Genomic DNA, 15619 nt, shown 5'->3' with positions numbered 1-15619 from the left:
GCAACCCACTCCAGTATTGCCTGGAGAATCCCAGGGAAAGAGGAGCCTGGTGGGCTGCCATCTATGGGGTCGCACAGAGTTGGACACAACTGAATCGACTTAGCAGCAGCAGCAGCATACTGTAAATAGCATAAAACTGAGACAATTCTTAGCCGTTAATTCTTCAAATGTTGCTTCTGTCCCGTTTCCTTTTCTCCCACTGGATTTCCAGTAAGATATGATTTTGAACTTCTCACTCTGTTATTTTATACTACTTCTTTTGTCTTTCATAGTTGCCATCTCTTTGTCTCTCTGTGTTCTGTATAATTTTTTAGATCTAGTTTCAAATTAGTAATTCTCTCTCAGCTACAAATAAAAACTTTTAACAACTGAGTTTTTCATTTCAAAAGCACTTCATGTATTTTCTGGAAGTTCTGTTTTCATTATTTTTCAAATGTTCGGTGTTTTTTGGTCTCGTTTTCATTTTACTCATGTTTTCAAACCTGCTGGCTTTTAGCTCCTTTGTCCATGGAATTCTCCAGGGAAGAATACTGGAGTGGGTAGTCATTCCCTTCTCCAGGGAATCTTCCCAATGCAGAGACTGAATGTGGGTCTCCTGCATTACAGGAAGATTCTTCATTCTCAGAGCTATCAGGGAAGTCCTTTGTATACGTACTAAACATTAAGTATTTTTATTCTATACATGACAATTATGACACCTAAAAGCTTTGCAAGTCTAATATGACTGTCCTTTCTGAGCTCTATGCTCTTGGTGCTCTCCATTTTGTGGTTTTATTTTCTTTCAGTCTCATGAGAGGAAGGTAATTTCTGGTTCTTCCATACACTGAAGATAAAGGCCGTTCAGATACCTCCTTTTATTCGAGATCTCATATTAGAGACTTTAGGGGGATTCTGGCTTTCTTTGTTTCCTGCCCTGTATGTTTCATAAGATCATGAGCTGATGTTCAAGTTTATTTTGCTGGTAAATGCCCTCAAAGACAATCTTGTCTTTAGTATATGACATACCTCTTTAGGTTCCTGGTTTCACTGAGTTTTGGCCTTTCCATCATTAACACCTTTTAGTATTTTATTTAGAAAATTTTAGTTGTTTTCAGCAAAAGGGTCAGTGAAGATATTTGGTCCACTGTACTGCTCAAGACTTCTAGAAGTCCCCTGAAATATTTTAAACAGCTTGATAAATTTCACATATTACTGCATTTAAAATGGAAAGCTAGAAAATCACTGATTTAATCTAATATGGCCTTGTCACCAAGGAAGAAATATAAAGAAATAATAGTAGCAATAGCAGGGCCATATCTCACTTCTGACACTGCTCTAGTGTTTCCTGTAATGGGGATGCTTGCAGAGGGAAAGGGGGTGGGATTTAATGCCCCTGTATAGTAGAGTGTGTGGGACTTCCCAGGTGGCTCAGTGGTAAAAAGTCCACTTAAGATGCAGGAGACTCCAGAGATGCTGCAATCCCTGGGTCGGGAAAATCCCCTGGAGGAGGAAATGGCAATGCACTCCTGTATTCTTGCCTGGAAAATCCTGTAGGCAGAGGAAGCTGGTGGGCTCCAGTCCATAGGGTCACCAAGAGTCAGACACGACTGAGCACAAACACAAGCATAGTAGAGTTTGTGCACAATTCTTTGGGGACACGTTAAGACTCTGTCCATGTACAACTTTTGCTCCCTGAAACACTCAGACCCAGCATTCATTACAGGTGCATTCTTAAGACAAATACTAAGGTTGAGAAATTCAACAAAATTTAGTGACACACAGACATTTGAATTCTACCAACTATAATATTTAGTTAGACTCCTCTTTTGTTAAACAATATCTCCAGAACATTAAGTGATAGAAATGATAATTAAATAATATATCATAAAAGTTTCCATGTGATATTGTCTTTAAAGATGTGCATTACCCAGTAAATGGTTGTGCCATAGTTTGACCAGTGTTTCATTTCTAGCACACTCACGTTGCTTCTAAGCCTTTACTCTTACAAATTGAGCCACCGTGAATGTCCCTATAGTTCATCTTTACTTAATATCTTTGATCATTTGCGTAGAATAAATTCCTAGAAGTTAAGTTGTGAGGTCAGAGGGCATGCATATTTATAAGGCTTTATATATCCTGCCCCACCGTCTTCCTGAGGGCTTGGGCCAGTTTACCTTCCACCAGTGCCCCAAGGAAGTGCAATGATGGAGGTTGGCTTTTTAAAGCAATATACTCAGAGATCTTCCTCTGATTACTAGTAAAAATTATTGCACCAGACTTTGTATCTGGCTCCTTCTCTAGTCTATAACAGATATATTACAGTACTCTCCGCATTATGCTTACTTAAAGATCTTACATAATATATAGGCTTCCCTCCCCTTTCATTTACTTGCAAAAATTGAATAGTGTAGTGTTAATGCACTTTCTTAAGTTATTGACTTATTTTTGCTTTGACGAAACCCCAATGGTGACTAGTCGCCTGTGGTATTTTTATAATTAATTAGAACTACATAGTATTACTGCAACAAATGAACAAATGATTTTCCTATTGCTATCTCCTTGAGTTATTCTGCTTTTTCACAGACCCACTGGTGGTGACTCATCTCGAGTCCCCTGTAACTAACGTGAATTAGTAAGGGATATGGCTTTTTTGACACTAATTCTACTTGGCTTTGATCACATGGGAATCCAATGATACGATTTCTAGCAGATAACATTGAAAGACTGATCTTATAAACAGGCAACTGGCTTCCCAGCATGGTTTTAAATTTGTTTTCACTTAATAAGACACAGGATATTTGTTCATTGGATCGCTCACGGTCCCTGGTTAAATCCTCCTGCCGTACTGTGCCTGCTTTTGACACTGTGCTGTGCAAAATGGCATTTCTATATAAAGAGCTTTTGGCCAGAGGGCGCATACCAGCTAGTACATATTTGAAATGGCTATTTCTTTCTCACCATGAATGAAATGGTATTTTAAGCACACATAACTCCTTCACAAGCTAACATCTGTCAATTGCACGTGTACAGCTTCATCAGCTGGGAATTGAAGCCTATTCATAACACCTCTGTTTGCAAACTTCTGTCATCAAGGCTGTTCAGGTTGTAAGTTCTATTGCAAAGAGAAGCAAAAGTTTGAATGCTAAAGAGAGGATCCGATTTAAGTTAACATTTGGAAATTACCAGACAGTGACAATTGCTTGAAAGCCCCCTTTCTGAGTGAAATTTGGGGAATTTGGACATGGGGTTGGGTTTGAATTATTGTTGACCTTATCAAAGCTTTCCCTGATAGCTCAGTTGGTAAAGAATCTGCCTGCAACTCAGGGGACCCTGGTTCGATTCCTGTATAGCTTGGGCTTCGCTTGTGGCTCAGCTGGTAAAGAATCCGCCTGCAGTGTGTGAGACCTGGGTTCGATCCCTGCGTTGGGAAGATCCCCTGGAGATGGGAAAGGCTACCCACTCCAGTATTCTGGCCTAAAAAATTCAATGGACTGTATAGTCCATGGGGTTGCAAAGAGTTGTACAGGACTGAGTGCCTTTCACTTTCACTTATCAAAGCCTTACTTTTCTCAGACACTGGATTTTTTCTGGTTGTCCATGTTGTTCATTTGGTTACAATGAATGTCTTACTTTTATGTTGACTTTCCTGTGGATTTGAACCTAAGAGTATGAATAATACTGAATCTATACAAAGTCACTCCCATAAGAACTGAGTCAGAGAAAGGAAGCAGATAATTACTCTAAATTTGGTGTGAAATTGCACACAGAATCATAAATATAAATGTGACCTGTGAAAATGAAGCATAGAGAGAAATTATACACTGGGAATGGGAATTTAGACAAAGTGCTTCTACATATTTTTAAGGTCCTCTTACTGTGTCATTTGTATAATGATATGTTTTTATTGTAGAATTACAGCCTATACATTTTTTGCTGTTCTTGTCCTTTGGAAGCAATTAAGTAGTTATTTTCAGGCCAAGGTTACAGAATTGATTTAAGTAATACTTAAGAGTTAGAGCAATGCATAAGAATTACTTGGGGGATTTGTTTAAAATGCAGATTTAGGGGGTGGTATCCCCCATGATTCTAATCCTTACACCTTGAGTGGAGCCTAGGAATCTACCTTTTAAGAAGCATCCCAAGAAATTCTGATTTTGGTGATCCCTAGGAATAAAACACTATTAAATACACTATATTTTTAAAAAGATAAAACTTAAGGAATAAAATTCAGTTTTATAGAGTATGTAAATGGGAATCTTGTTTTCCTGCATAATTTATTTTTGTAATAAAGGAGTGTGACTTCAGTCCTTATGTCTTAAGAAGAAATGCAGATGTACTACGTATGTATGCTGGGGGACCAGGGCTCCTTGAACACCACCCCATCTGGGATTTAGAGGTGATCTTACTAAGTAAGGGCTTCCCGGGTGGCCTAGTGGTAAAGAATCCAACTGCAAATGCAGGAGATGCAAGAGATACAAATGTAGGAAATGTTCATGTTTGATCCCTGTGTCAGGAAGATCCTGTGGAGTAGGAAACGGCAGCCCACGCCGGTATTCTTGCCTGGAAAATTCCATAGACAGAGGAGCCTGGAGGGTTACAGTCCATGGGGCCGCAAAGAGTAGGACCCGACTGAGCACACACCTTTACCTTTTTTTTTAACTAACTAACCATCCTGCTTCTCTCTTTCTTTCCTCCTCTCCAAATGGGAAAAGCAAGCAGAAACTTTCTTCCACCTGGAGACACTGAATGTAAAGCAAAACAATCTTGAGACTGATTTATCAATTCAAACGAGTATCATTGTAACTAATACTTGGATAATGCTTAATTCTTTCCAAATTGCTGGAATTTAATAGACCGTCATGGTAAGTGTGCAAGCTTTAATGTTAGACCCTAAACTCTATCATTGTATCCTCTCAGAAGCTTTGAAAGGTAATGCAAGGTCACAGTCATATTACATGTAAACCAACCCTGAAAGACATCACCTTAAAGGTTTCAAGAAAAAGAAATCTCACAGCTTCCCTTGGCAGTTCTGTGTTCCAAGGTTTGCAGTCTTTCAGCAGAATCTTTCTGAGTTCTTAATCCAAGTTGTGTGTGCTGCACTGGCCTGTTCTTGAGAGAAAGGGAAAAATTACTCACCACAGCTCACACTCCTTTCAACACACTGAGAAGTATTAAGCTTTCTTTTGTTCTTATTGGTGTTTTAATGCAAAATATGAAGGCAATTCCTTTGGTCTTTTCACATGAAGCCACTGGAAACACTCCATCTATATTTTGTTACAGTTCCTTTTCATTCCAGGCACTCAAGTGTAACTTGATGATGATGATGATGATGATTGCAGCTATTGCACGTGGAATCTTTCCTGAAACTGTCTTTCTGTAGTTGAATAAATGTTCTTGCAGGCCTTTAAAGAACTCTAAGTTGATCAAGAAGTTGTCTTCATTAGTCTAGTAGTGTGACCTCAGCAAGCCAGTTTGGTCTCCCTGGTTCTCAGTTTTCTCCATTTGAGGGGTTTGAACTAGCTTCTTTTGACTGTTTCTTTACAAACTCTTGAAGTTCTTCATTGTAGCAAAAGGATGGTTTTTTCCCCAGAGTCATTTTGTGACCATAAAGGACTCCTTTTTTGGTAAAGTGCATTGTTAGTTCCTTGCCCTTTTTCTATTTTCTAATATGATATCTTTTCTGGTGATGAGGATTTTCTCTTGTGAAAGAAAAGAAGGAAGGAGGGGAGGGAGAAAAGAGAGGAGGGAAGTAAGGGGAGTAGAAGAGAAAGGATAGAAAAAGAAGCAAGGGAGGAGTGGAAAGAAGGAAAGACAATAGTAGTCAGCAATAGCTAGTGGCCATAGATATCACAGATACACAGGTGAAATTTCTACCTGTTCAGTGCCTGCACATATTCTGTACCTGAGGGCAGACTGATGTCCTAGGATCATTTGCTAGAATATATACATGTGTGTGTATGTGTGTGTGTGTGTGTGTGTGTGTGTGTATTCACTCCAATTTTGTATGTATATATATATTTTTTGGCCACAAGGCATGTGGAATCTTAGTTCCCCAATCAGGAACTGAACCCACACCCTGTGCATTGGAAGGCAAAGTCTTAACCACTGGATCAACAGGGAAGTCCCATATATTATATATATGTATAATTGAGTCTCAGTAAAACAAAAGGCCTTGTTTACCAGATTCTTCATGGTTTGTAGGACTTCATTCTCTGCCCCAGGTCCTGCTAAGATATTTGATGGATTATGCTATTTCTTTTGATGCTCCTTTATTCAGCATCTGTTTTTATTCATAGATTTAAATTTCACAAATGGCATGAATAGCCTGCTAAGATTTTCCTTCATACCTGTTTGTCTTTTTCAAATGGAGAAACCCAGAGGTTTTCCCAGAGGCAGTACCACAGGACCGCCCTGTGTGAGGAGATCTCAGTGTGGGCCTTGAAGAATGCATTGGCCTAAACATGTTCAATGTTTCTATGACTTAAAAGGGGTAAATTGATAATATCCTTCCCTGGTGGCTCAGAGGGTAAAGTGTCTGCCTGCAATGCGGGAGACCTGCGTTCGATCCCTGGGTTGGGAAGATCCCCGGGAGAAGGAAATAGCAACCCACTCCAGTATTCTTGCTTGAAGAATCCCATGGACAGACAAGCCTGGTAGGCTACAGTTCACGGGGTTGAAAAGAGTTGGACACAACTGAGCGACTTCACTTCACTTCACTTCATGACTTAAAAACATACTGAGGTTACACCATTCCAAGTCACAGAATGAGCATATAGATTAGAAGCTACTTCTCAAATGGGAAAGAATCCGCCTGCAATGTGGGAGACCTGGGTTCGATCTCTGGGTTGGGAAGATCCCCTGGAGGAGGGCATGGCAACCCACTCCAGTATACTTGCCTGGAGAATCTCATGGACAGAAGGAGCCTGGTGGGCTAGAGTCCATGGGGTCGCAAAGAGTTGGATACAACTGAGCTACTAAGCACAGCACATATGGTCATCATGGCCCAGTAGACACTGTTTCTCCAGAAATGGTAGGAGATCTAAAGATTGCATGCATGGGAATGCCTACAGATCTGAACAGATAAACCATTTTATGCTGGACTGTAGAAGGTTACTCTGGACTTTGCCTTCTGACTCCAGATTACTGAAAACTGATTCGGAAGGAAAGTTCACTCTGGTATTAAATCAACTGAAAATGATTCCTCAAATGATCTGACAATTCATATCCCTTGCCATCAGACGATCTTGATTATTGACAATTCTCAACAGTGTGTCTCTAGAAACAGTACATGAATTAAAGTGCTAATGGACCAGCATTGGACTCCCTGCTTCTCGGCAGGGAAGGTGCTCCTCTGCATTTGCCTGGACCATTGCTGACCCATCTGAGTGTTCTCTCCAAGACACTTAAACATTGATTAGTTGACCTAATTCCCTGAGGACTCGTCTAAGTCATAAGGTGGAGGAAAACAAATTAGGCATCACATAGACTCAGGTAGCTTCATGTGATCTTTCTATAGCCAACGTCAGAAGCCAGAAAGAGCCTCCAAGAAATGTATGCCTTGATGGGTTGACAAGTGTTTCTTTTCTCTTCTTACTAGCTTTTCCTCCTTCAGTTCCCGGAACCCAGTGCTGCTGTGATTTGCCACAAAGGTTGTATTTGTGCCCACCAGGTCAATATTTGAAAGTCTGATTGCCTGTTGTACTACAACCTGACAAAATAGGTTTTAGTAAGATCTCAAATGGAGAAGACAATGGCAACCCACTCCAGTACTCTTGCCTGGAAAATCCCATGAACGAAGGAGCCTGGTGGGCTGCAGTCCATGGGGTTGCTAAGAGTCGGACACAACTGAGCGACTTCACTCTCACTTTTCACTTTCCTGCATTGGAGAAGGAAATGGCAACCCACTCCAGTGTTCTTGCCTGGAGAATCCCAGGGACGGGGGAGCCTCGTGGGCTGACGTCTATGGGGTCACACAAGAGTCGGACACGACTGAAGTGACTTAGCAGTAGCAGTAAGATCTCAAAAGCTGGTTATTATAAAGTTTCTTGTTTCAGCAAGAAGTACACCATAAGAATTTTAGGCTTGGGCTTGTACCCAGTCCCTTAATTGATTATTATTATTATTTAGTCCAGATTTTTTTCCCCTGGTAACCCATATCCTTGAATAGTCTCCGGGACATTGTAGAAAAGAAACCCTGGCAGTGTTGTTGGAACTTTATGAAACCAGGAGCTTTAAATCACCTACAAATATACAGCCAGCTTCCAGGATATCACCACAAGACAATATGTCTAAAATTTCATTGTTGTTTAAGGATTTAGCCAGACAACTTTTATTCTGCTTTAATTAATGTAACTACCCGCTCACCACTGTGGAAAATTCAGAGTTGGACAGTGCTGCACTGATTGTGCAGAACCTCGGTCAAGGCTTACTTTTTTTCCTACATACTTTATGACATTGTTTTGTCTAGACGTCTATGTCCTTGTTGCCCGCAGTTATAGCGTTTATTGCCAAATCACTTAAATCACTTATCTCCTTCATTCAAGACTCTTGTCCAAAAGAATTTGAAAGGAAGCAGACTATCTTTTCTCTTTTAAGATGTTGAAGACACAGGCATGGTATGAATAAAGTAAACAGTGTTTCTTAAACTTCGTGTCATGTGCCTTGATTAAAATACATATGGGAATTCCTGTAACCTCTCCAACCTTCACTTCAGAGCCCCATCATAAAAGTTTAGCCAACTACATTTCATAGGACAAATCTACTGAGTCCCAAATATTATAGAGGTAAACTTACTACTACTACTACTACTACTAAAGTCACTTCAGTCATGTCCGACTCTGTGTGACCCCATAGACGGTAGCCCATCAGGCTCCCCCGTCCCTGGGATTCTCCAGGCAAGAACACTGGAGTGGGTTGCCATTTCCTTCTCCAATGCATGAAAGTGAAAAGTGAAAGTGAAGTCGCTCAGTCGTGTCTGACTCTTAGCAACCCCATGGACTGCAGCCCACCAGGCTCCTCTGTCCATGGATTTTCCAAGCAAGAGCACTGGAGCGGGGTTCCATTGCCTTCTCCATAGAGGTAAACTTAGGCTCCCTAAAACTCTATATCATGTCACCTGGTCTGACCCAGGCAATCTTGTGGAATATAATGATTCCAACAAAATGATGCCATAAAATACTGAAGGAATCTGATTTTTTAAAATGCTTTTCCTGAAATGGATACTGTACTGGCTCATTCATTTGGCCATTCTAACATATACCATCAGCATCCATAAATCGATGAAATCATGTTATTATAATAAGAATAGCTAATCTAAGAATGGGCTTCCCAAGTGGCATTTGTGGTATCGAAGCCACCTGCCAATGCAGGAGACATAAGATAAGAGATGGAGGTTTGATCCTTGGGTTGGGAAGATTTCTTGAAGTGGAAAACGGCAAACCACTCCAGTATTCTTGCTTGGAGAATCCCATGGACAAAGGAGCCTAGTGGGTTACACTCCCTAGGGTCTCAAAGAGTCAGACACAACTGAAGTGACTTAGCACACACACACACACACACACACACACACAATCTAAGAATATTCCAGGACTATTCTGAAATTCTGACAATGGTTCTAAGCTGGGTACTGCTGCCCTTCCTGTGAAAAGGAAGGGAACAAGCAGAAAAGTATGTGTAATGAAAGGAAAGCAGCTATGCCCTCCACCATTATCAAAGGAAGGTCTTTTTTTTTTTTAATTGAAGTATAGTTGATTTACAATATTATATTAATTTCAGGTATGCAACACAGTGATTCAGTATTTTTATAGATTACACTCCACTTAAAGTTATTATGGGGAGTGCCTTGGTGGTTCAGTGGTCAGGATCCAGGACTCTTAATTCAGTCTCTTGTCAGGGAAATGAGATCCCACAAGCTGCACTGTGCAGCCAAAAATAAATAAATAATAAAATAGAAAATAACGGCTGTATTTCCCTTTGCTCTATAACATACCCTGTTGTTAATTATTTTATACATAATAGCTTATACCTCTTAAACCCATGTCCCTACTATGCCTCCCTAACATCCTCTTCCCTGTCACCACTGATAGCTACTGGATTGTTCTCTATTTCTGTGAGTCTATTTCTGTTGTGTTCTATACATTTGTTTGTTTTCTTTTTCAGATTTTACATATAAGTTATAATATAGAGATTTTGCTTTCTCTGTCTGACTTACTTCACTAAGTATAATACTTCCTATATCCGCCCACGTTGTTACAGATAGCAGAATTTCATTCTTTGTTTAGCTGAGTAATATTGCATTTTATATATATATAACATCTTCTTTATTATATATATACAACATCTATCTATATGTATACATATATATATATATCTCCAAAATTCATTCCAATCCCAAAGAAAGTCAATGCCAAAGAATGTTCAAACAACCGTACATTTGCACCCATCTCACATGCTAGCAAAGTAATCCTCAAAATTCTCCAAGTATGGCTTTAGCAGTACATGAACCATGAACTCCCAGATATTCAAGCTGGATTTATAAAAGGCAGAGGAACCAGAGATCAAATTGCCAACATCTGTTGACTCATAGAAAAAGCAACAGAGTTCCAGAAAACATCAACTTCTGCTTTATTGACTACACCAAAGCCTTTGACTGTGTGGATCACAACAAACTGTGGAAAATTCTTAAAGAGATGGGAATACCAGACCACCTGACCTGACTCCTGAGAAATCTGTATGCAGGTTAAGAAGTAACAGTTAGAACCAGACATGGGACAACAGACTGGTTCCAAATCCAGAAAGGAGTACAGTACGTCAAGGCCGTATATCGTCACCGGGCTTATTTAACTTATATGCAGAATACATTACGTGAAATGCCAGGCTGGACAAAGCACAAGCTGGAATCAAGATTGCCAGGAGAAATATCAATAACCTCAGATATGCAGATGACACCACCCTTATGGCAGAAGGTGAAGAGGAACTAAAGAGCCTCCTGATGAATGTGAAAGAGGAGAATGAAAAAGCTGGCTTAAAACTCAACATTCAGAAAATTAAAACTATGGCATCCGGTCCCATAACTTCATGGCAAATAGATGGGGAAACAATGGAAACAGTGAGAGACTTTATTTTCTCAGTCTCCAAAATCACTACAGATGGTGACTGCAGCCATGAAATTAGAAGACACTTGCTTCTTAGAAGAAAAGCTATGACCAACCTAGACAGCATATTAAAAAGCAGAGACATTACTCTGCCAACAAAGGTCCATCTAGTCAAGGCTATGGTTTTTTCCAGTGGTCACGTATGGATGTGAGAGTTGGACTATAAAGAAAGCCGAGTGCCAAAGAATTGATGCTTTTGAACTGTGGTGTTGGAGAAGACTCTTGAGAGTCCCTTGGACTGCAAGGAGATCCAACCAGTCCATTCTAAAGGAAATCAGTCCTGGGTGTTCATTGGAAGGACTGATGCTGAAGCTGAAACTCCAATCCTTTGGCCACCTGATGTGAAGAATCAACTCATTTGAAAAGACCCTGATGCTGGGAAAGATTGAAAGTGGGAGTAGAAGAGGGTGGCAGAGGATGAGACGGTTGGATGGCATCACCAACTCGATGGACATGAGTTTGAGTAAGCTCTGGGTGTTGGTGTTGGACAGGGAAGCCTGGTGTGCTGCAGTCCATGGGGTCTCAAAGAATCGGACATGACTGAGTGACTGAACTGAACTGAACCAGTATTACATTAGTAATCATCTTCAACTTGTTTCCATTGCGAATGTAAACATTGGAGCCACAGTGGAGAATTCCTAGATTTATTCATTCAGCTGTTGAGGATACTTGGGTTGCTTCCATATTGTGGCTATTTTAAATAATGGGATGAACATTGGGGTGCCTGTACCTTTTCAAATTCATGTTTTCATTTTCTTTAAATATATCCCCAGGAGTGGAATTGGTGGATCATGTTGTATTTCTATTTTTAGTTTTTTAAGGACCCTCCATACAGTTGTCCATAGTGACTGCACCAGTTTACAATCTTAACAGCATACTAGAGTTTCCTTTGGTCCACATCCTTGTCAACATTTGGTGTTTGAAGACTTTTTGATGATAGCCATTTTAATGGGAGTGAGATGATATCTCACTGTGATTTTGATCTGCATTTCTCTGTTGGTCATCTGCATATCTTCTTTGAAAAAAAATGTCTATGGGAAAGTCTTTTTTAGATTCAGATTTTTCCTTAGTTCATTTATTCATTCTTTTTTTCTTTTTTCTTTTTAGCACTGACTGGTAAAGTTATCCTCTAATTTCTTATTGGTTACTTCCTAGAAACACTCCTTATTTCAGTACTTGATCCTCTCAGGAAAGCTAAGTTGGTCTAACGCAAAGCCTGGGGTTATTGCCCCCAGTAAACTTTCTCTCAGCGCAGCCTGTCTAGGACATCCTCGGGTGAATTTTACAGAACTCCCCTTTGCAGTTTCCTTACCGAAGATCCCATGTGAAGTAAAAGAAGAAACTAATTTCCTCCTCGGATGTCTGTGCTCCTGGGAAACTTTATCTTGCACCATTTTTTAATTAGACAGCCCTAAGCTAGGAATTTCTGAAATTCTGCTTCTTGCTGTAGTTGACTTTGTTCAGGGCACACAGGGACAGTCACAGGGTGTAACATGCAAAGGCTGCAAAGATCACTGCCGGTTCTGTTGACCTGTTTAAGCTCTGGCAATTTCCTTGCCACTAGGTCCTTTTAAGTGGACAGCAGTCCTACTAAAGGGGAGTTTGGTGTGGAGGTAAGCGTCCATGATCCTCCTGTCCAAGGTTATCAAATTACTAATTTTTCTGCTGCCTAAGGTGAACCAAAGGATCAAAAGAAAAGCCTAGAGGGAGGGGATGTATGTATATGTATAGCTGATTCACTTCTTTATATAGCATAAATTAACACCACATTGTAAAGCAATTCAACTCCAATTAAAAAAAGAGAAAAGCCTATTTTTTTAGTCTTTATTTATAACATCCTTCTTCCTCATCCTCCACCCGCCTCCCCCGCCCAACTTGTTATCCTTTATTTCTGGAACGGAATTAAATAATGGATACTCTATCATAGGCATAACCTATTTCCATAAGGTTGAAGTAACCTCTTTAACAAGTATTTCATTAGAGAGAATAAAAAAAGGTTGACTGAGAAATTTCAGTAAAAGTTTGTTATATAATTTTAAATGCTTTAGAATAACGTCACAATATCCTGCTTAAAAAAAGATCGGTCCTTTGTGAAAGATGTTATTAGTGAAATCCTTGAAGCAAGTGGTGGAAAATGGCTTTTTCATTACTTCAAAGGCAATATTAAAGGACCATGAAATTCAAAGCTCCTGGTTTTATCACAGACATTTTTATGTCAGGATTTAAACATTTTCCCACTCAACATTCTTCTAACAGCTATAGTTTTACAGGAAAGAATTGTTATAATTGGCTTGGATCATATTATGATTAAATGATAGACATCAATTAAACTGATATTTAAATTGACAATATTCATATCAGATAAGAGGAAAGTATGATTATAATTAAATGCATAAAATGTGTAATCTGCTTTGGGAGTACACTTGAAACCATGTGATTATTTGTTGGAATATAAACTGTCACAAAAATTCTTCTGCCCCTTTCCACCTTGCTCACTGTCACTAAGCATGAATAAAATGTTTCATACATATTTTCCTTAATCTTAATGTGATTATGGGAGTGCTTTATGTAGATGATCATGTTGGGAGGCTGTATCACTGAGGAATAAAAAGAAGTTGGAAATGATAACCCAGGATCACTCTTGTGAATGCCGAGTTGTCAATGCACTTGAATTCCCCGGAGTTAACCTTTTGGTTCCTGGGATTTTGACATGTGTTATTATTATAGCATTAGCAGTAATATAACAATACAATTATCATTGCTTGCTAAGGATTTAGGGACTTAGCAGTTGTGAATATAAATTGCTTTTATGGATATTAAAACATATAAAACCTGTTAAATAGCAACATTTGTAAGTTTAAAGTATTATCTTCTTACCTACTGGGGATCAGAGAAGCTCAAAGAAATCAGATTCAACAGATGTCAATATTAATACTTTCTTAAACAAAAATACTAAGACCACAAAGGGATTATTTCATTATGTTCATACATCTTTTCACTTGGAAATTCTTGAGTGTAAGAGAGTTCTTTATTTACATGTGTCTGTGTGTCTGTTCATCCACGTATAAAATATGAGCAGATGCCATTTTTTTTCCCTGTTTTTGTAATGTAGTTCTTACTGGCTGCCTCTCCAGGTGTTGACACAGCCAAGCACTGTCTATGAGGGCTGACCCTCCTCTAGCTCTACATGGTGAGAAGCCAATGGCTTCTTCCCATCCTCCATACCATGGTTGCTGCCCAGAGGAGATTTTGTGATCTAACTTTATCCAATTAGAGTGAAACTTTGGATTTTAATAAGAAAGAAAGAAAGACATTTACCCAACACACCTCCAATCTTATTGCACATGATCTGAAGAGAAAAGTATGTATGCTGAATTCTAGCTGCAGTCACCTATCAAGGGAACCTGACCTGAGGATGAAGCTAGCCTACAAAAGATGGAGGAGCAGGAAGAATCTGTGGAAAATGAAACTGAACCTCTAACTGATCTGCACCCAAAAGCCCACCCCTGCAGTTACATGAGCCAGTTAATTCCCCAAATTGATTCCCTTCATGATTTAAGCCAGATTGTAATGATGTTCTGTTATTATTTGTAGCCAAAAGCGTCCTACCAGATACCAGATTTGGTGCTAAAGGTAATGTTTTGCTCATCACAGATCCCACAATATTGAACTAACTGCATCTAGGTAAGCAGAACAATGGTTAAAAGTTGACACATCTTATTATGTAGTCACAAAATAACTCATTAAATAATTGCCTACTGTACCTTACCACAGATTTCAAGTGCTAGCCAAGATTCACTCAAGTCCTTCAAGAGAGAGATAGATTGACCTGAAACAAACTAATCTGAAAGAAAAGAAAAAAGGTAACATGACTTTTCTAAGAGAAGCCCGTTCTGCAAGTGACTTTCCTTCCTAAATCAGACTGAGAAATGTGACCAACTGGTTTAACAGCCAATCGCCTTCTCTCTTGTTTTACCTGTCAAATGAAATATCTAAACATACTTAGCAATAAGACCCGTGACAGAATCAAATTTTAGAGTGAAGTCCAAAGAGGTGATCTAGCAAAACTATCATGTTAAACCTAAAGAAACTGAAGTCTAGTGAAGTCACGTGATTTATTCCAAGCCTCTTGACGACTTCGTGGCAAGGCCAGTGCTTGAAGGCAGTGCTTTTTTGGTGCCATAGGTAACTTGTCTGTTGCTGCACCTAACTGTGGGTTTCAAGCATCTTATTCAAATTGAGTTTTCTCTATTTAAAAACAAATGCTTTACTCTTCTTGTAAGCAGAAGGGTGTCCCAATTGCTGAATTGTTAAAACTGAATACTGTCTATACGAATATGAGAAAAGTGAATTAAATGACTCTTAGACATATGAATCATGGAGTTAGTTAATTCCTGAGCCACGGAAAAGACTAGAACAAGAAGAAATGTGACTCAAGAAGATAAAGGTCATAGACTGTGTTCTTTTTTTTTTTTTTTCTAATTTTT

The sequence above is a fragment of the Bison bison genome, unplaced genomic scaffold (assembly GCF_000754665.1).
Source record: "Bison bison bison isolate TAMUID 2011002044 unplaced genomic scaffold, Bison_UMD1.0 scf7180017864483, whole genome shotgun sequence".
Classification (NCBI taxonomy): domain Eukaryota; kingdom Metazoa; phylum Chordata; class Mammalia; order Artiodactyla; family Bovidae; genus Bison; species Bison bison.
The sequence above is the reverse complement of the archived record's forward strand: the minus strand, read 5'-3'. Positions refer to the sequence as shown.